This window comes from Dermacentor andersoni, chromosome 1, assembly GCF_023375885.2.
Source record: "Dermacentor andersoni chromosome 1, qqDerAnde1_hic_scaffold, whole genome shotgun sequence".
Taxonomy (NCBI): domain Eukaryota; kingdom Metazoa; phylum Arthropoda; class Arachnida; order Ixodida; family Ixodidae; genus Dermacentor; species Dermacentor andersoni.
This window is the reverse complement of record NC_092814.1, coordinates 410,947,157-410,969,561: the sequence shown is the minus strand read 5'-3', so window position 1 is coordinate 410,969,561 and position 22,405 is coordinate 410,947,157.

The following is a 22,405-nucleotide window of genomic DNA, read 5'->3' as shown; positions in this document are numbered from 1 at the left end:
TTGCGCACTAAGTCTTGTGGAAGGCCAATATGAGGCAGTTGCGTGATTACAGCAACGTATATGTACTTCTGTACACAGATAATGAGCGGGAGTTTGCTACATTGCGATTAATGAACGCGGCTGTCTAATGAATTCATGAGCGCCGACTCTTCTCAACTTATTTATGACCGTTTTCTTATACTGCCAGATTTGCTGCCTGCGTAAAAAAAAAGCGCTGGTGACGCAGCACTTTTTTATTCTAAGTTACATAGGTGATGTATAAACTTCTTGTGCTTTTAGAGCGGTTTATGTAACAGGCATAGTGACAGAGTGAAACTAAAGCTACTGGGTGTTCTGTTGTATTGTATTTCTTGTTATGCATCAAGCACAACATTATTAGGGCATGCACCGTAGCATTTCAACATAATATGTATGCTGACTTCAGTTCATTCCATATGCTCGGCTTGCAAGCTCAAAATTTGAAGCATGTGTTGTGAATATCACCTGGCCGTTGGTTTCAACCTCAAAATGCGTGTGTATAAATGAGCAAAGGATAAGTGGAAAAAAGGAAGTATCATGGGCCTCGTATTGACCATGTTTTTATTGTCTGCGATCTTCACGATCTGCGAAAAACAAGTGCCATATGGGTCGAGTGACTTGAGGCGAGAGCGCGCTCACGTGCGCGGAGAAATCATGCGAGTACCTGGTGCACGTGAGGACGTGGAATTCTCGCGCGACAAGTGTGCCTTCGCGTGCCATGAGCACGGAATAACCGCGTGTGTTGAGCAACAAACGCGTACACGTGTACCCGCGTCAAGCGTGCAAGACGCGAACGGTCCCGGCAATGAACTCCTACTTTCGTACCATCACGTAACACCGCGTGCACTTCGCTTAAATATCTTCTAAAACAGTGCCGAAAAGCGAAAACAAGGTGCACTTATACCTGGACACGCGGGTGTTTTTTGCAGGCTTGAAGTTCTGCCGGCCGATTCTGTGTAACCACACAGAACGACGCTGTCGGTCATTTTTCCCGGTCGGAATCGAGTAAAAGATCTTTCCAGACTCGGTTCGGTTGCTGCATCCGAAGGCGCAGCAGCCAGGTATGATTTCCTTGCAGTCAAACGCGGGCGCGACAATTAGATCACAAACAAACGTAGGGTACCTGCCCTCTAACTCATCCGGCCCGCCCGGCGCTTAGAAGGTATATGGCACCCCAAAGTCACGTGGTACGGTTGGGCCAATGAACGCGTCGGCGGTGCGGGGAAAACGAATGCGGTACTCTGAAATTTTTTCCAGTGACTCTAGATAAAACTAAAATCCCTCAATGATTCCAAAGTACAGACAGGCTTTGATCCAGCCGACGACGCCAGCGATAGGCTGATCGGTGACATGTGACCTTGCTCAACCCCTTTGCCGCCATGAAAGTTCCTGCGTGCCGGGGGAAGTGCGCGCGTTTCGCCTGTTGTGCTATGCACATTGCTGCGGTAATTTCGTTGCGGAAGGGCCGAATGGCCTTATTGCTTTGCGGTTGGGGGCCGAAACCGGACGAATGATGGCAAGAAATTATTTTGCATCCCGCGCGGCAACCAGAACCTAACCAGAAGAAAAGTATGCTTGCACAGAATTGGACGGAAGGACTTTGAACTGCCGGTAACTGCACGGTTATGCGACGCAAGAAACACAGAACGATACAAAGGTGCGATAGAAAGTATACACGTGCATCCGTCGAGCTATGATAGTATTTCAATCACGCGCATGAATGTTGATGGCCGAAGTTTGTGGATATTATTTATTTTAGTTCATTATGAGCCCGCTGAATAGCTCAGTATGACCTAGGATGCGAAGGACCGAAATGCCTTGTTGCTGTGCGGGTGAGTGTCGAGATCAGACGGAGGACGGCAAGAAGTTATTTTGCATTCCGCGCGGCAAACAAAACCTAACCAGAAGATAAATGTGGTCGCATAGAATCGGACGGAAAGACAGAACCGTCGGTAACTGCACGACTATGCGAGGAAAGTAACGTAGAGCGATACGAAGGTGTGAGAGAAAATATACACGTGTGTGTGCAGAGCTGCGATAGTAATTCATTCACGCGCATGAACGTTGACGGCCGAAGTTTGTGGAGATTATTGATTTTAGTGCATTATGAGCCCGTTGACTTAGCAAGTGCAGTATGACCTAGCATGCAAGTAAATAGTGGGGCAGAAACGCATTAACTCGCTGACAAATATCCGCATACCGTTACGTGCGATAAAATATAAATTTCAGCAGCGAATTTTCCTTTCACACTTTCCTGTGTTTGCGCGCGTTGTTCACTGCGCTTTACAATATTTCCAAAAAGTCATTTCCAACTGTGCATATCCTAATCGTTTTTTGTGCATTGCATATGTGAACAAATATATCCCTAAGTGCCTGCATTACTCTGCTTTTAAAAACAAATACTGCATAGCCACTGCTACTGGCCATCAAATAATAAAGTGTAATAGTATAATACAATTTATCAAAGTACATTACATACAGCTGCGAGCTCGTTCCTTCCATGTTTCCCTTACAGTCGAAGAAGTTTCAGTAATCGGCAATGCCATTTTACTGATGAAAAACACACAACTGCAAATTAGCATAAGAAAAACGCCAGAAGCTATACACGGATCGCCAGCAAAACACAGTGCAGTAATAGCTAGGCCAATCCGCTTGCGTTTCGTATAAGGGCGCCCTAATTCTTACGAGGCTTTAGCGGTGCACGGAGGCGAAAAGGCATAAACACAACAATGCACGTCATGATTCAAGTTTACGTGGCGACGTCGCATGGTTCACGAGAACAGTCAACCGCATTCACACACGTGCACACACTACGCTCGATGTTGGTGCGCCGCGACATTAGATCGTGCTGGCAGCCCGAACACGATCGAGGAGACTCGCTGACATGATCCATACCGCCGCTTTAGAATGTCACGACAGTTGCACTGGCTCGTAGCACTGAACCAGAAAACAAAAACCGTCGTGTATTCGCTACACGACAAACACACTCAGCGGCAAGAAGACTGTTGGCGCACTCGTTTCCACACAAATACAGGATGTTGTTTAGTTGCCTCTGAGGGTCGCACGTTTCAGCGACGTTATGTCGAAACTTTTCGGTCCAAGCCACTGTCAGCCTTTTTTTTACCCGAATTCTTCGTTCAATGTAAGCGCTATGTGTACGCAGCACACTTACGAGCAAAAGAATTCACAGAGCAAAGAGGATTAAGCGCAAGCAATCACCAAGGCTCGCAAACGAACGCAAACGAACGCAAACGAACGAAAGGTAAACATGCGGAATCGTGAGGCGATGAAGCACGCATTCCATGAGCGCTTTTCTTTCAGCGCTCATTTGAAATTAAAGGACTAGATTTAGCAGTTCGGGCCCTTCTTGCGTTTTTCACCACAGTCAGGCACCAGTAGCGTTTTATTTCCGCGCGTGTGCAGGTATTTTTTCACCTCACGAATGCCGCGGCGCCGCGGTTTAGCTTGGCCGCCGTCTGCTACAGGAACTTCCTAGGTGGCGCGCGCGGCAGATGTCGCTACCTTGTTATAGAGGGACCTTAGATAAAACTGCATCATCGCGCCATCTGACGTTGAGCGTCTGGGGTCGAGACATTGCGGTGCGCGTCCTTTCAGGCTCGCAGCCAAGACCTTTTACTCGCTCGCCGCTTACTAGCTGACTACATGTAGCGTTTGGCGGTAGGGCTCGCGTTCTTTATTTAATCCGTCGCACCCTCACTCCGACAGGGCACTTTGGGGGCGTGGCATTGGGTGTGAAGCCTACACCATAGAGAAATTTGAACAAGAGCGGACACTCCCATAGAGCCGAGCGGCTGAATTGACTGTAGCGCACCAAGCGGATGGTATTCACACCTTCCGGTATCGGTTTTGGGCTCGCCCATTTTGTGCACCAGTTAGTACACGCGACGACGTCTCCGCTGATCGGCACAGCATTCCTTTTATTTTTCTTTCGCTTCTACTGCTATAACACGCGCGGCCTTGACGGGGAATCATTTTATTTAGTAAAGAAGATTGCGAACGATCTTTACAAGCATCCACAGAATCTGTGTCACGTGCAATTTCATAAAGAAAACGTAAGACGTCTTCTGAAATTATGAAATGTTGATTTTGCTCTATATAAATGCTCGTTCCGGGCTTCTTGTGCATTCATACAAAGTTGTGGCGCCAGGTAAGCAGCAGTCATTGCCGTACGAAGCTCCACCGGATGCCATCAGCTAAAAAAAATTAAAGTACCAGCATGTATCATTTTGGTATATTGACCTAACAGGAATATTGCGTGTAGTGGTTAAACGTGCGTAAGTGGTGAATGAGCGGCATTACAGATAAGTTAACTTTTACATTCATTTCGCAGGAAATACTCCTCCCAAACAAGGCCATAAATTCTGAAGAAAACATACGATTTCCAAGCATCCCTCCCTTCCCGGGCATTACTTCCTGCACTTTAAGAGCACACATACACGGGCGACTTCGCCTTTCGAAAACAACTTGACCTCAGTCGACGCGATGGTACGCCAAGTACGCAGAGGTGGCTACAACTCAGGCTCTCAGCCAGACAATGTTATATGCTCGCAGAATGCCTTCTAGTCGCACTCAAGAGAAATTCGTGGGTGCAAAGCCTGTTTGAAATGTCAAGTTCTTGAGCTCCTCGGCGTTATCTTTTACGCGACCTGCCGGCGCAAGCAACATAATCGCGTGTTATCACTGTCGGCAAACGGTCGTCGCGTTTTTGACCAGCCTGAGTACCGAAATAAGGTATATGTTGTTGCACGGCCATAAAAAGCGTCACAAACTTGTCCCAGTACACGCAAAACTAACTCACCACGGCCGGCTTGCTTTTTTTGCTATCAGCTTCACAACCCCAGGCGCGGCTAGCATGCCTCAAAAGTATCCCAAAAAGTTGCGAAATGAATTACAATAATTTTTGGGGTCAGAGAATGCGTCACAAACTTGTCCCAGTAAGATTCAGTACACGCGAAACTAACTGCGGCACACAGCCGAGCTGCTTTTCGCTAACTGCGCCAGTACGCCGAGCTTGGCCAATGTGCTTGAAAAGTACCCCAAAAAGTAGCGAAATTATTTCAATAATGTCTGGTGTCAGAGAAAGCGCCAAAAGTTGTCCCGGTAAGATTCAGCACACGCGAAACTGCGTCACACGGCCGAGGTGCTTTTCGTCACACAGCCATATCCGGCGAGCGTGCCCAAAAACTACCGAAATAAGGTATAATAATGTTTGGGCTCATAGAAAGCGTCGCAAACATCTCACAGTCCGAGTAGTCAACTCAAATTAACTACGCCTGGACGGTGGAGCTCTGTTTTTTTATAACTGCGTCACTATGTGGGTTCAGTTTTGTGCAGTAAGCCTAAATGTGCTTGAAGTGCGCCGCAGACTGCCAAACGAAATTTCTCACCTTGCTGTAGTCCAGTAGTGCAGCGGTGCCGTGTCGAAATGCAGACCAAACACAAGAGAACGCCGGGAACCCCCCCCCCAAAAAAAAAAAAAAAAAAACGTGTTAAAAAAGAAATGTGTTAATATGACGTCACTTTGCCTATGTGTGTTTTTAAAACAAACAACACCCTTCCTATATGGGTGTAACACAGACACCACCCTTTCAATATGGGTGTAGCATGAACAACACCCTTCCAAAAGGGTGTTATCCCTGCAAGTATTTTAGCGTTCACTACAGCCATGTAGTTAATGGACAGACTAGCTGTTGTGATGCTGCCTAGCCTTAGCTATGATACTACCTTGTTCAGTATGAGCCAGAATGTGTGAGGCGTCGTCATATGGCGCTTCTGGCCTGTCATGTGGTAGCACATACAACGTGCGACCCTTTCGAGTTTCATGACCGCAGCAATGCACACACCCTATGCTTTTCGTCATCTTCCTCTGCAGTGATAGTACACTGCTGGCAGTATGCAGAGAGCAATAACAAAGCGCGCTGCACTAAGGACACAGAATCTCCCGCACCTTGGTGCACCAGTATTTATCACTCCATGGAAACAGCACACAACAAAAAGCATGATGTTACACGCATTTCTGAAATAATTAAAAACCTCCACTTTTCTTAGTCAAAAATTTTCGCAGCAACACCAGCTCGACCAGGAGGGAAAGCCACCACAGCTTGTTGTGGCTCATATTGAATGCAATAGAGTGCAAGCAATGCATGGATTGGCGACGGTAACCAGTGGAGTACAAGAGAAGCATACGTTTACCTGTCAAGCAGTTTTTTGCCGTTTTAAGCACATATTTGATACCTCTATTCAGCAAAGTTGTCATTTATCTACACGGTATGCCACTAGTAGTGCCAAGCCGCCAAGTGGCAGCTTTTTTTTCCGTAGCCCCTCCATCTGTAGCACCTGATGGAAAATAAAGATTTGATTTGATTTGATAGTACCTTCACATATATAATGACCTAAAGGTAGCACTGAAAGCCAAACAACAAAGTGCAACAAAGCGCTTCCACTTAGATTAACGTTTCAGCATTTACAAACAAAACTGCCTGTGTAGCTGTGCATGCTGTTTTATAAGGATACACTATTTCCTGAAATTTATGTATGCTTCATTTACTGCCAGTGACCTGCATATACCCAATAATTTAGATTATTTTTCACCATGTGCTTGCACTGAATATCCCACAGGCATTGTAAGTTAAGCTACCAGAATAACAATCAGCTAGTCTGAGGTTACCTAATTGAACAAAATCATCGTGAAATTTGTGAAGAAATGTCAGAAGTATTTATTATTTCATTAAAGATAAATGGTTACATAATAATGTTTGCACATTTGAAAAGCAAAAAGGAAGATAAGGATTAAAACCATACTAATACAAAGACATAAGCACTGAATAATGGCACAGGCTTGTTCAAATAAATTTTAAGCAGAAAAGTATTTTTAAATAACCTCACTACGAACTATCACATGTTTTCATTCGAAAAGCACTGCATCTTATCATAAAGTACGAAAATACCCGGCCACATAAGAAAGAACAAGTCTGAATGTGTCTATGTGAACAAAGGGATAGAAAGTTGGGCGAGTTGGTACAGTTGGTACGGTAACATGCTCTTGGATTGTAGCGCAAAGTGACACGGACACAGACTAGAAGCAGACAGGACGAGCGCTAACTCTCAACTTAATTTTTATTGAAACGAAGAACATGTATATATCGGTGATTGCAAAAAACCGCAGCATAAGAACATGACAAGGTATGAAGACGTCAGTTAAACATATCAGGAAGTAGGGAAGTCAAAAAAGGAAACAACGAAAAGACACAACTTCAGATTAACACACGTGTTGTGAAGATACTGAAATTCACATTTTAGCAGAGGCAAAGATGCATGGCTAATGCAAGTCTCTCCTAATCTTTAATGTGGAATGCCTCAATTATTTCCCTTGTGGTTTGGCATTTGTATCTTGAAAGAATTTTAGTGTCTTCAAACAAAGGTTTACAGCCGCAATTGAAACAAAGTGATGCTAGATGTGAAGCATTAGGGTTGTTAAGTGAATGTTTGTGTTCTTTTAGTCTTATATTTATACGCCTGCCACCCTGTTGAATGTAAGTCTTCCCGCACTTGAGAGGAATCTGATAAATTATACCAGTGTTACAAGGCACTAAAGGGGACACATGTCTAACGCCGCAATCGTCTTTTCTTTTCTGCCACCCTGTTCAGGTTTCCTATTTATCATAGGGCACATGATAGACAACTTGCGGGGGGCGGAGAAAACTGTATGGACGTTATTTCTATTGGCTACGTTCCGTAAACCATGGGATACATGTTACACAGGTCACCACAGCTAACATTTCTTTTTTGTTTTTCTTGTTTCTTAGCGGGGCTCATTACCCATTTTAAAAGCTTTTCGCAGGTTAGTGATAATAAATGCACAGAATAACTAGCCTTCTTGAGCCTATCTATTTGTTGTGAAAAACTTTCATATTGTGTGGACATGACTAGCTTACTCAGCTAAGTCTGCCATTACTGTCATGTCCACACAATATGAAACAGTTTTTCACAACAAATACATAGGCTCGAGAAGGCTAGTTATTCTGTGCATTTATTGTCACTAACCTGCGAAAAACGTTTAAAACGGGTAGAGCCCCGCCAAGAAACAAGAAAAACAGAAAAAAAAGGTTTGCTATGTACATAGATTATTACATGGTTTACGGAACTTGGCCAATAGATATGACGTCGATACAGTTTTCTTGGCCCCCCCCGCAAGTTTTCTATCATGAGCCCTATGATAAATAGGAAACTTGAACAGGGTGGCAAAAAAAGAAAAGATGATTGCAGCATTAGGCATGTGTCCCCTTTTGTGCCTTGTAACACTAGTATTACACACTACATTACACTGGTTTAAAGTTATTGCACCGCTTTGTGCCAGGTAAAAATGTTAGAAACCTCAAAAATGTTCAGATTCTACAGCCAACCGTGAAAAGTAAATAAAAACATCATTAAGCTTTCTTAAAGGGGTTCAGAAGCTTTACAACTGGCAGTCTTGATGATGGACACGCTGATAGATGAGCAGCCATTCCACTGAGACGAGAATGTTGAGGGCTTCACATGGAAGTCTGCGAGACACTGAAGAGTAGTTCTTGGTCCACATGAAGGAGGTTGCTTGCATACACGTCTGGGCCACCATACTGAATGCATGGTGTTACCGGAACTTTTTCTCCCTGCGTAGTGGTAAAGAAAGCATGGTTAAATTTAGATGATATTTAATATGCAAGGTGCGCAGACAGGACACAAGACTAGAGAAGTGGACAACACAAACGCAAAAAACACGAAAAATTTCATGAAATTGTTTTAATACATAAAATTTTTGTACTATATGTTATTAATTATAAGGGTTCATAACCGCAACATATTTCATATATAAGCAGGTAGAATTATCAGCTTGGTCAGTTTGTACAAGCTCGTTTGAGGCGAAAAATCGAGTTTCACAGACAACCTCAACATTCTTGATTGAAAAAAGAACACCTCAGATGACATGCATTCCTGTGAGTGGGAATTGCACAGTTAAAGAAAAACAAATTAAAACTGGTGCACCGATCCTGAAAAAGAATAAGCATCTGCTACTGCAAAAAGCTAATTAATTGATAGGTTTTAATAGCACAAGGGCATCTTTGGCCAAAGAGCGCGAAGTCTATACTGCAAAAGGTAAACTTAGCGCATCTTTACAAAGCAAATATATCAAGATGACTGATGTCTGTCTGCACTACAGTTGCTTTGCTCTAGCATGAAGTCATTTTAATGCATGCACACGTACATACACACGCTACACCCAAGTTTAACAGCTGCAGAATTAAAATTGGGCAGCAATGAAGTCGCACCCTTTACCCCTTGATCCCGAGCTGTACTAGTGACTGGTGGTAGCACCAATATCGCCAATGATGAGTCGCATTCTTTCTGCCCGATGTTAAGCTGCTCTTATTGTCAAAGATGAATTGCAGTCGACATTGAGGGAAAGCTGCCCTCAAGAGCAGCTTTTATTTTTGTGTTATTTCTAACCAGAGACCAATGAAGTAATATAATTTTAGAATGAGAATGACACCGAAAAAAATTAGTACATAAAAATTAGGAAAATTTGGTGCATTTTACCGGAATTAACTTGGGGGTCCACGGGTAAAGCGGCAATCCAGAAAGTAGAAGACGTTTTGACATGTTTGCTACCAGTGAATGCTAGAAAATATGTTGGCATTCTGTAGTTTTGTCCAACAATGCAAAAGGGATTCCTAATAACTAAAGAAATGAATGGAAAGGTATCAAAGTATATTTTGTGAATGTAATGCAGAATCACTCAACTTGTGTTACTATATAATCTCCACTCGATTAACCTGCACTTTCTGAACTAGTTCAGGAGGTGCTGCATTTCACTACTCGTTCCACCAGTTCAACATGGCAGCAACTGCACGTTGTGATTCGTTTTACTTAGTGCAAGCTTTGTAGAGGGCGAGTTCGCAACATTTCCTGCACTTGGCCGAAATGTAGTGCATGTTTAGGCAGCAGGTGTGGTGCCGCTTCTGCACGAGCAAGGTGCAGAAATCAGTTTCATACAATGATTACAAGAGGGAACTCTGGCGCTAGTGTCTGCAAGAGCTGAAACAAGAACGGTTGTACCAGCATGAGAATTATGGGAAGTACATCCATTTGCCTAAACTTCGTCTGTTTGGCTTAAAACGGCTTTGTCACTTTGCAAGCTAGCCATTTTCAACAATATACTGTGTAATAAATAAATAAACATCATTCAAACCTTCTGACGACAGGATTCGAACACAGGAACTCTAGAACAGCAGTCTGATATTGAAACTATTAAGCCACGGAGGCATGTAACGACAAGCGAGTGCAACGCTCTCATCAATTTATCGCGGGCATACCAGTGCCTTGAGACTCTTGGCGCGTTTCAATTTGGTCACCTGAACAAGTTCAATCGTTGCAATTAATAACAATTATGCGTGTTGGCGGCGTCTTCTGCACTTCGAAGAGTATAGACTGCGCTGAAATTTACAACAATAAGATTTATATAGCGTATAATATACAAAGCCACAAGAACGTCTGAATTCACAAGCACGAAGATCAGACAAATCCATGTGCTTCCCGTCATTCCCATGGTGGTACAACGACTGCAGTGCCAGAGTTCCCTCTAGTAATTACTGTAAGAATCTCTATGGCAGAAATAACCGAAGTGTCTGGCATATTGTTCTGGAGTAATAAACTAACTTTTGCTGTCCCATAAATCTTACTGGTCATTAATTCCAAGTTTTAGTGCAGTCACATGTCTAGTAGGCAATTGTGGTATTTTGCATAAACATTGCAAAGCCAACTGTGATGAAAGTTCACTCTGGTAAATTGGTTATGATCGAGTAGCATAGACTACTGAAGCAATCTCAGCAATCTCTGGAAGACTAGCGAAGTAATTTTCTTATTAGCAGCTTTTAAACAGCATTTGGGCATGACACATGCACCTCAGATATGCAGATATTTCCTTGACTCAGCAAGACGCGATGCTTCATGTTCCACGAGGCTACTTCAATCAACGCAGTATTGGTGCTCTCTAAAAACAATGCCAATGCGGATCCAAATATTTTTCAGGGGCAACTGTTATGCCTGAAATCCTGTTAGATTACACTTTTTTTAAACACATGATCAGACCATGTTAGAAGCGCTTCTTAAAATCCTCCTATTTATTAGACTAGTCTTATCTTTGTACACAGAGGCTACTAATTAGGTCCCATGCAATATCATCATCTTAACAAAAACTTCACTTAGTAATACACTTGCTGTGATAAGATTTCTTTGAGACCACATTGAGATGCTGTACAAGGTGAATTTATTATTTTTAAAATGAAGCTCCTGTTCTTCCAAATGAGAAGAGAACTGAGGGTCAAAATTTTTCTTAATCACAGCTGGAAGATACCAGGGAAGGCACGTGGAAACTTATTTGTAATTTTCCATTGAAATGTAGAAATGAGAAAGGCAAATGAAAATGGTAAAAAAAAGAACCAGCCATGGGTGGAGAAAGAACCTACAACCTTTGCATTAGGCATGCGATGCACTAACCACTGTGCTACCAAGGCAGCATTCAACCGTCCACAATGGCCCCTCAGATTGTCGACTCTAGAACGCGGCCGTAGTACCACAGTGGTTAGTATATCACATGCGTAATGTGAACGTTATGGGCTCGTTCCCCACCCACAGTTGGATGTCTTTTCATCCACTTTCATTTCCCTTGAATTGATCATTTCTATACTTCATATAAAAAGCTAAAAACATGTTCCTGTATGCTTTCCTTGGCCTCATTATCTGCTGGCTTTTTCCAGTTCTGTTACTTCCAACACTTATACACATTCTCAACTGGTAAGTAAACAGCTTTTGCATGATGCTGGAATGCAATATAAAACATTATTGCAGGGCCGGGTTACGTAGAAAGGCTTACATTGCCCAGGCAAGGTGTATTAATGTAAATCTGAAAAAAAAACAATTCCCACTCTAGACAGCAATGATGTGTACTGCTGTGTGCAACAGGGTTTAAAGAAAACAACTTGTTCAGAAATAAAGCCACGAAACAACGAGGAAATATGAAAACTAGATGAAAATTTGTGCAGTTGCATGTTAAAAATTTAGCACAGCAACAGATAAAGACATAATGAAGGAAGCGCGAGGATGGTTTATTTTGGAAACACGAGGCAATATACTTGAAAGAAGCATATGAGCTTACATGTGGAGAAATATTGTTTATGTAGCAGCTAAACTACGAACAGGCCTAGAACACACTGATACAAGGTGTCGAGCATGTAAATCTCATCATGCCCTTAAGTCAAAGAATCATGGCTTTCTCATGATTCGCTACAGATGGCTGGCTCAAACAACTTAGCAACTTCTATATATGCCTTGTAAGTACCAGGTGGTCTGTGTGACTTGTGCAAGCTTTAAATATGTACAAGTGCCACGTAGCTGGACAGAACCAAGGTAATGTCGTTTGCCATTATTTTGAGCCAGTGAAACCAATTTTTGCATTTTTCCTAATTATGTAATGAGTTACTAACAATTATTTACCTGCTCAAATATTACATTCAAAGTAAAAGTGTCAGTGCGAAAATTGTACAGCATCCTGAAAAATTCCCAATCCAGCTTACTACTGCTCAATAGGTGCAATACAAACTTTTTTTTTCAAGCTTGAAAGAAGCCTGTGAATACACGCAAGAAGTGCTGTGCAACTAACCACTCGTGCACCTGAACACCATTTGGCTCCTAATTTCATGCTAGAAAAAAACACTTTTTGAGAAGAATATTTTAGAAATTGATTAATTATTATTGACTATGTTTTAGGCAAAACGCACGAAATAGTGTGACTGCCACCTCCATTTTCGGCAACATGAATTGACTCCCTTTTCTTGTCCAAATCCAGCTATACATTGTGCGTGTTTTGAGCTGGTTCTGTAATTTAGGCTGGTTTTGACTAATTGAAGCTTCGCACCGTAATAATGGAGTCTACAGCCTAAAAAGAAATTGGTACATAAACAGTCACTGTCAGTACTCCATACTCCTTTAACTTAGTGCAAAGTGCTTGTGAACCAAAAAGTTGGTAGTTCTAAGCAGTATTTCTCATTCTGACCTGGTGTTACAGCCCAGTTACTATGATGCTATGCTGCTCAGTCATGCTGGTCACAGCTTCAATGTAGGCCATGGCTGCTGCCCTCCAATGGAGGTAAAATGCAATAACGCTCATGCACTTAGATTCAGGTGTACATTAAAGAAGCCCAGGTTCCCAAAACTTCAGGTTGTGACTTCGGAATGTAAATCCCTTAATTTTAAAATCTAAAGGTGTTTATTAGGAGCAAGACATCATCTTGAGCTTTTACTGCACTGCCATGGCACCAAGAAGCTCTGAGTAAATAAAAACAATTTCTTAGACACTCTCCGCCTCTTGCAAACATTTACAAACACTTCTCTGCATGCACCTCTATTGCTGTTATATTTAGTTCCATATGCCAAGGCGGGTTAGGATGTTAGAAGAACTTTCAAACCTGTTTTTTTTACCGCTTTAAAGTTGTTGGTTATTTTGCATCTTTGTGTGTTCCGAATGCACATTTCAGTGCATCAATTTCTTCAGAAAGTGCACTCTTTATTTATTTGTGCATGCAAAAAGGGTTCAGAAGAACTGCTTTCTGAAGATCTGTATAACAAGCAAAAAACAATTCTATGTAGGCTGCGCAAAGAGAAAGGATTGTTTTGTAAATATGTTATTTAGTTCTTAAAAAAAAGCAGCTGTCAGTATCCTGTTCCAAAGTGAAAATTGCCCCTACCTGGCTCTGCTTCATTTTCCGATGTTGATGGCGGATCCATTCGGGGGCACTCAACTGACAGGCTGCACTTTGGCCATGTCCGGTGTGCTGTCACCAGGCCCAAGGTCGATCGACATCCTCACCAAAAGTCGAGTCCGAACTCTATGAAAGAAACATCTCATCATTTTGCTATCAGTTTTGTCATCTTATGTGTTTCACACACGGCCGTCAGTAAAATATTCCGTCACTTGGATACTGAAAAAAAATTCAAGCATTTTCTGGCAGCCAAGCTGAATACACAATAAATGAACATTAAAGAGCAAATACAGTTGTCACATTATATTGATCAAGTACAGCAGAAATGGAAATAAATCAGTGATACTGTGTCTGTTGGCTTTGAATGCAAGAAACGTAAAAACAGGAACTTGCAGCCACGCCACTTTGAATTTCCCGCGTTTGCTACACCTCACCACAAGTTTGGCATCGTCCGGTACCCGGGGATAGTAATCGCTTAAAATTAAAATGAACGAGCGTCGGCATAAATTAACAGGATACTTAACCGGGCAATATTTGCGCATAAAACAACTCACGTAGCGAAGCTACTGTCAAATACTCGCTGACGCATCTGCGGGCGGTGCGGTTTGGGCGAACAATTAAAAAAGGAATGCCAGTTTCACTTCTTTCACGCCTACTAAGCTAAGATAGAATTTGAGTTTCATACTAATTTATACTGGATATTTACGCTCCGAATAAAACGCTGGAAATTTTGTTACGTCACATTGCATACGGATGAAAGTGACAAAATTGCTTTTATTGTATTCTGCCCAGGCGGCATGTAGCAGCTACCTCTCTCATGTAACAAAAGCGTGACAGTGGTACTCGCGGCAAGGAAAATAAACAAATACAACGCCAACGTTACACCTCTTGGAGTTAGAACTAAGCACGATCAAGACAGTTTTTTAGCCTTCATGACGCCATGAACACGACCAAACATCGAGCGAAACAACTGTCTGCTCTCGAAAATTATTACCGCTTCCATTTACATACCTACCGCAGCCACAAGCAAAAGTCAATGGGCTAACGGCTCACAAGCTGCAGGTTGGACTGACAGCAACATATTACGGTAACGTAAAATAATTTCCACGCTGACTTAGCAGCCGCGGTGTGCGCTAAGTGCCGCAGTTCTCGTTTGCCGCTCGAAATTCACACCATGATGACGGTCACTGCATCTTTCACATGAAATATTGCACGCTACGCTTCGGAGCTCAATAGGAGGGCGAAACGCATTTGCACGTACCTTAAATCCGCATGCCGGAAACACGTCGACGCTTCCGAACCCCGTACGGCCGCTTCACTTGGACGGGAGGCACTTCCATCAAACATTTCACATGCGATATGTCTCACACCGATTATGCTAACACGAGAAAATGACGCAGGCCGCATTGCGACGCCGTGCAGCCGTGCAACCTCCGATGAGCTGCGTGCGCGGACTTGCAGAGAACAGAACCATACAAAGCGTTAGGCGCGAGAAGATGGCGGCTCTCGTTGCGGAGACGAAGCAGCGGTGAACCAACGTTGCCAACTGTTGGTTCCGACGTTATGCCGGCGGTGGTGGCTTTAGTGGCGCGTGTTGCGTCTGTCTAATTTTTTATTTCTTTTCCCCAAACAGTATGGTTAAGATCAGTTCTTTGTTTACATTTTTTTACTGTGTCACTTCGCATTATTTTTTAGCCTTTTTATGCGATTAAGCGGTAAATTATGGCCTCCTAGATTCGCCTGCGCCACCTTCGCATGCAAATCTCGGAGGCCATGGGACAACGCATACAGGATACGCCGTTCTTGTCGTTGTTTAGGTTTCATCATCGTTTCTTCAACTGAGATAGAGGCGTAGTGTCCCTTTTCCCGGGGATGGGGAGGGGACGACGAAGACGGCATCGCTCAGCGGGGGGCGGGGGAGTAGGTTGGTGTTCGTTCTTACCGCGAAATTCGCGAACCCTGCGATCTTTTATAACGTAAGCATTTCTATACTTCTCCAACAAGAATAACCATCCGTCCGTCAGTTCGTACCGCACGATATCTTTCAAAATAGAACCCGCAGCAGCGAGTGAATTCACCTTCGTGCTAGCTCTCGCTTCAACGCGACCGAAGCGGCGAGAACATAGCGCTCACGAAGCTCTCAGCTCATGCCGCACTATGCGCTTTTCGCAGATCACTTTCAAGATAGGTGTACGCGCGTCTGTTTTCAAAGCGAAGTAAACGGTGAGAACACAGCGCGTTAAGTTTTCAGCAGTGAGCACACTCTTTCCGTATTGCAGTTCGCTTTCAAGATACGGTTCACGCGGCCGGGCCACAAGCAGCCGCCGCCGGAGAACGGTTGATAATCGTTCGACGCGGATGAGAAGTGCTAAAGAGCGATAACAGCTCAAAATGAACGGAACGTCACTAGCGCACCTGGCCCCGCCACCTGCAGTACTTTGCTTGAGCCATTCACTTGGCGCCGCCGACCACAGCAACTCGTGTCGCCGCAGCGCTGTCGCTTATACTCGTCGGATCAAGTTTCATAACATTGATAACGACATGGACTGCGTGTAGATGAGGAAGAGTCACAATGCTTGCGCATACTCAGACAAATCCCAGAGGAGTCCCTGTGTGATTTTCTTTACCGGAAATGTGCAGTCGGCGGTGACCCAGAGTTGACAATGCATGTAAGAGGGGTGCGAAGCTTCTCTTTTTATGAGAGTCTTGCCCAGCTCCCAAAGATCTGCTCAAGCTGAGACTTGCTGATGGCTGTATGTGTTTTTTTTTTATTGTCGCATGCCCTCGAACCGCCATGAATCCAGCCGTGTAATGGCATTAGAGCAGTATTCACGTCCAAAAGGAAATGCAGCCGGTAATTGGGCTGCCTAAGGTTTGCGGCCTGGCGACATTCCACTCCCCTCCCCCGTTTCCGTTGACAAGTTAGGGGGATGGGTCTAGAGCAATCTTACACCCCCCTCCCCACAGTGGCGTAGCCAGAAAATTTTTCGTGTGAGGGAGGGGGGGGGGGTCCCAACTGACCGTGGAGGGGGAAGGAGCGGGGCCATTGCCATAGTAGCAAAAAATTTACTGTTATTGATCGTTACAAGTGCCCGGCGTGCCCCCCTTGGCTACGCGGCTACTTTGATAATTTTTATTAATTTCCTTGATCATAGGCCCCTGCGAGTAATTAACCTCAATAAACGTATTTCTGCGCAGGTTCTAGAGGCTGACTGCCGACCATGACATTTCGTTCTTTCAGCAGGCTGTGGAACATTACTTTTCTATTCTGCATACAAACTTTCAATCAGACTTTTACACTTTCTGCGCTAAGGTCCTCAAAGGCTTGTTGCAAATAGTCTGCAGCGTTGCTGAGTATGCCAATGTCATCTACAAACCGTAAGTAGGTGAGCTAGTTACCGTTAGCCCTCACTCCTAACCATTCCCAGTCTAACTGGTTGCACACCTTTATTCAGTGATAGCATTGTAAATATATTGCCATTGATCATGCGAAGCCTTTTGTAGATATCTGGCTATGCAAAGTCGGCGCGTAAGTGTCATCCGTACGATATCAACATTCGTGGGAAACTTCACTTTTGACCGCTGTTCGGAGTCAGTGCGCTGCTGCCTAGATGCCCCGATCTAATCATTCCAGCCACCTGATTCAAGCGCAGGTAGCGCGCGTTTCATGTATAGCCAATATAAACGCGTTAACTGCCAATGTTCATTTATCATATACTGTAAGATTGTTCACTTACTCCCTTATAATTAGGGTGTAGATTAGAAAGAATGGGATGCTCCAAGGGTGTTTTCTTATTGAACACCCTTTTCCGTTAAAAAAGGGTGTTTGAAGGGTGTTTACACGGGTGAAAAGATAAGTACACCCGCAATACACCCATAAGGGTGTGAACATTTTTAGAGTGCACGTCAAAAAAGGGGTTAAACGTTTCCCTGCACTACTGCGTCCCTCATAATTATATTGTGGTTTTGGCACGTAAAACCTCAGCAGTCATTAGTTTTCTATTATTGGGCACATGTGTCGCACTAAAAATCTGAAGGCGACGTCAGTTTGCCCGGCCGTTTTATGTCGCTGTCAAACTATTAAGGAGGTGATAAAAAATATGAAAAGCTAGGCAGAGGGGCACCGCGCGAACATAAAGAGTTGTCTACACAGTGAGCTGATGTTGAGCGGTTCGACTAGAAATCGGCTGTCACGCGATTTCTTTATCTTTACCCGCTCGTCATGTGTTCTGGCTTCTCATTGGCCAGCAATACTTTTTAATGGTTTCGAAATGCGGAGCGCCGAACAAAGGCGCCGCGTGTCGCAGTTCAAGAACGGAAGCTCATCGCCAGCTTTTTCGTTGAGCGTGCACCGCAGAGAGAGATTTGCCAAAGAACTCGCAGGTCGAAGACATCGGTGAGCAGAACTGTCCAGGCCTTTTGAGACGAAGGAACACTTGTGGATGCCAAGCGCCGCCCAAGAGCCACGACGCATAAGGACGACATATTGATTGTGGCCGCATCTGTAGTGGACCCTTTCCTCAGTGCTAAAAAAATCCGCGACGATCTGTCACTGGATATTTCTCCTTCGACAGTTCGCCGTCGTTTAAAAGCCGCTGGAATTTCAAATTGTGCTGTGGCGCAAAAGCTATTCCTGACTGAGCGACCACGCCTGCACTTAGCTCTGGACCACGAGCACTGAAGCGTAGCAGAGTGGCACAACGTAGTTTTCATCCTGACGAGTCGACTTAGTGCACTCGTTGGGATCAAAGAAGTAGGGTGTGGCAGCCTTTGAATTCCAGGTAACGAATGCCTTCACTTTATTGCCGTGTTAACATATTTTGCTCCTTCGCATATGCGGAAATTTCGCTTGACTGTAATAATACTGAGGTGTTGTCAAATTATCCCCACGCGTGAAATTATCTGCTAATCTCAATTGTGAAATAAATACATGGCAAGTAACATAAATGTCCATCGGTAATTTCTGTTAGCAGCACCTCGAATAAACGTGTTTCGTTATTTGTACGATGCTATGGTTTCAAGGTGTACGTAGCACCACCTGTATTGTCACTTTTCTGCATATTTTTTTCTGTCCATTCTGGTTCTTTTACAATTGAAATTGTCACCCTGGTTATATTCAGAGCGTTCTTTCAAGTGGCCGGTGTGCAGCCTCCATGTGGGGTGCCATGAGCAAAGATGGGCGTCTTGTCCGCATTGATGGGAAATTCACGGCGTCATCTTACAGTTTTCTGCTTCAAGACACCATGCTCCCATAAGTGCTGGATGAACCCCGACGGCTGTTTCCTTTATCAGCAGGACAAAAGCCCCGTGCGCATGGCTCGTCAGGTGACCAACGTGCTTAAGAACCTTGGCGTGCGCACGTCGCTGTGGCCTCCGAACTGCGCGGACGCAAACCCCATCGAAAATGTGTGGGCGCGCATCAAATCGGCTCTGTCCAAACACAACTTGTCCAGGGCGGGCGCACTGTGGAACGCCATTCGTGAGGATCTTCTTCGATCTGACAGCGAATATGTCGCCTCGCTTTACAATTCGATGCCAAGGCGGATGTCACAGATAATTTCCGCGGGTGGTCACTTCATCATCAGCCTGGTTATGCCCACTGCAGGGCAAAGGCCTCTCCCATACTTCTCCAACTACCCCGGTCATGTACTAATTGTGGTCATGTTGTCCCTGCAAACTTCCCTGGCCATGTTGTCCCTGCTACTCTCATCCGCCCACCTAACTTTCTGCCGCCCTCTACTACGCTTTCCTTCCCTTGGAATCCATTCCGTAACTCTTAATGACCATCGGTTATCTTCCCTCCTCATTACGTGTCCTGCCCATGCCCATTTCTTTTTCTTGATTTCAACTAAGATATCATCAACTCGCGTTTGTTCCCTCACCCAATCTGCTCTTTTCTTATCCCTTAACGTTACACCTATCATTCTTCTTTCCATAGCTCGTTGCGTCGTCCTCAATTTAAGTAGAACTCTTTTCGTAATCCTCCAGGTATCTGCCCCGTACATGAGTACTGGTAAGACACAGCTGTTATAAACTTTTCTCTTGAGGGATAATGGCAACCGGCTGTTCATGATCTGAGAATGCCTGCCAAACGCACCCCAGCCCATTCTGATTCTTCTGATTATTTCAGTCTCATGATCCGGATCCACAGTCACTACCTGTCCTAAGTAGATGTATTCCCTTACCACTTCCAGTGCCTGACTACCTATCGTAAACTGCTGTACCCTTCCGAGACTGTTAAACATTACTTTAGTTTTCTGCCGTTTCATTTTTAGACCCACCCTTCGGCTTTGCCTCTCCAGGTCAGTGAGCATGCATTGCAGTTGGTCCCCTGAGTTACTAAGCGAGGCAATATCATCAACGAATCGCAAGTTACTAAGGTATTCTCCATTAACTCTTATCCCCAATTCTTCCCAATCCAGCTCTCTGAATACCTCCTGTAAACACGCTGTGAATAGCATCGGAGAGATCGTAGCTCCCTGCCTGACGCCTTTTTTTATTGGGATTTTGTTGCTTTCTTTATGGAGGACTACGGTGGCTGTGGAGCCGCTATAGATATCTTTCAGTATTTTTACATACGGCTCGTCTACACCCTGATTCCGCAATGCCTCCATGACTGCTGAGGTTTCGACTAAATCAAACGCTTTCTCGTAATCAATGAAAGCTATATATAAAGGTTGGTTATATTCCGCATATTTTTCTATCACCTGATTGATAGTGTGAATATGGTCTATTGTTGAGTAGCCTTTACGGAATCCTGCCTGGTCCTTTGGTCGACGAAATTCTAAGGTATTCCTTATTCTATTTGCAATTACCTTAGTAAATAGTTTTTAGGCAACTGACAATAAGCTGATCGGTCTATAATTTTTCAAGTCTTTGGCGTCCCCTTTTTCTGGATTAGGATTATATTAGCGTTTTTCCAAGATTCCGGTACGCTCGAAGTCCTGAGGCATTGCGTATACAGGGTGGCCAGTTTCTCTAGAACAATCTGGCCACCACCCTTCAACAAATCTGCCTTCCCCCTTTCCATAGCTCCCAAGGCTTTCTTTACTTCTTCCAGTGTTACCTGTGGGATTTCGAATTCCTCTAGACTATTCTCTCTTCCACTATCGTCGTGGGTGCCACTGGCACTGTATAAATATCTATAGAACTCCTCAGCCACTTGAAATATCTCATACATATTAGTAATGATATTGCCGGCTTTGTCTCTTAATGCATACATCTGATTCTTGCCAATTCCTAGTTTCTTCACTGCTTTTAGGCTTCCTCCGTTCCTGAGAGCATGTTCAATTCTATCCATATTATACTTCCTTATGTCGGCTGTCTTACGCTTGTTGATTAGCTTCCAAAGTTCTGCCAGTTCTATTCTAGCTGTAGGGTTAGAGGCTTTCATACATTGGCGTTTCTTGATCAGATCTTTCGTCTCCTGCGATAGCTTACTGGTATCCTGTCTAATAGAGTTACCACCGACTTCTGTTGCACACTCCTTAATGATGCCCACAAGATTGTCGTTCATTGCTTCAACACTAAGGTCCTCTTGCTGAGTCAAAGCCGAATACCTGTTCTGTAGCTTGATCTGGAATTCCTCTATTTTCCCTCTTACCGCTAACTCATTGATCGACTTCTTATGTGCCAACTGCTTCCGTTCCCTCCTCAGGTCTAGGCTAATTCGAGTTCTTACCATCCTATGGCGCACCTTGCTGAGCACGTCCACATCTTGTATGATGCCAGGGTTAGCGCAGAGTATGAGGTCTATTTCATTTCTAGTCTCGCCGTTCGGGCTCCTCCACGTCCACTTTCGGCTATCTCGCTTGCGGAAGAAGGTATTCCTTATCCGCATATTATTCTGTTCCGCAACCTCTACTAATAACTCTCCCCTGCTATTCCTAGTGCCTATGCCATATTCCCCCACTGCCTTGTCTCCAGCCTGCCTCTTGCCTACCTTGGCATTGAAGTCGCCCATCAGTATACTGTATCTTGTTTTGACTTTACCCATCGCCGCTTCCACGTCTTCATAGAAGCTTTCGACTTCCTGGTCATCATGACTGGATGTAGGGGCGTAGACCTGTATAACCTTCATGTTGTACCTCTTATTCAGTTTCACAACAAGACATGCCACCCTCTCGTTAATGCTATAGAAATCCTGTATGTTACCAGCTATGTTCTTATTAATCAGGAATCCGACTCCTAGTTCTCGTCTCTCCGCTAAGCCCCGGTAGCACAGGACGTGCCCGCTCTTTAGCACTGTATATGCTTCTGTTGGCCTCCTAGGTTCACTGAGCCTTCTTATATCCCATTTGCTGCCCTCTAATTCCTCCAATAGCACTGCTAGACTCGCCTCACTAAATAACGTTCTAGCGTTAAACGTTGCCAGGTTCATATTCCAATGGCGGCCTGTCCGGAGCCAGGGATTCTTAGCACCCTCTGCAGCGTCGCAGGTCTGACCGCCGCCGTGGTCAGTTGTTTCGCAGCTGCTGGGGACTGAGGGGCCGGGGTTTGATTGTTGTGTTCATATAGGAGGTTGTGCCCAAGTACGGCACCAGGGTGGCCAATCCTGCTCTGGTGAGGGAGTG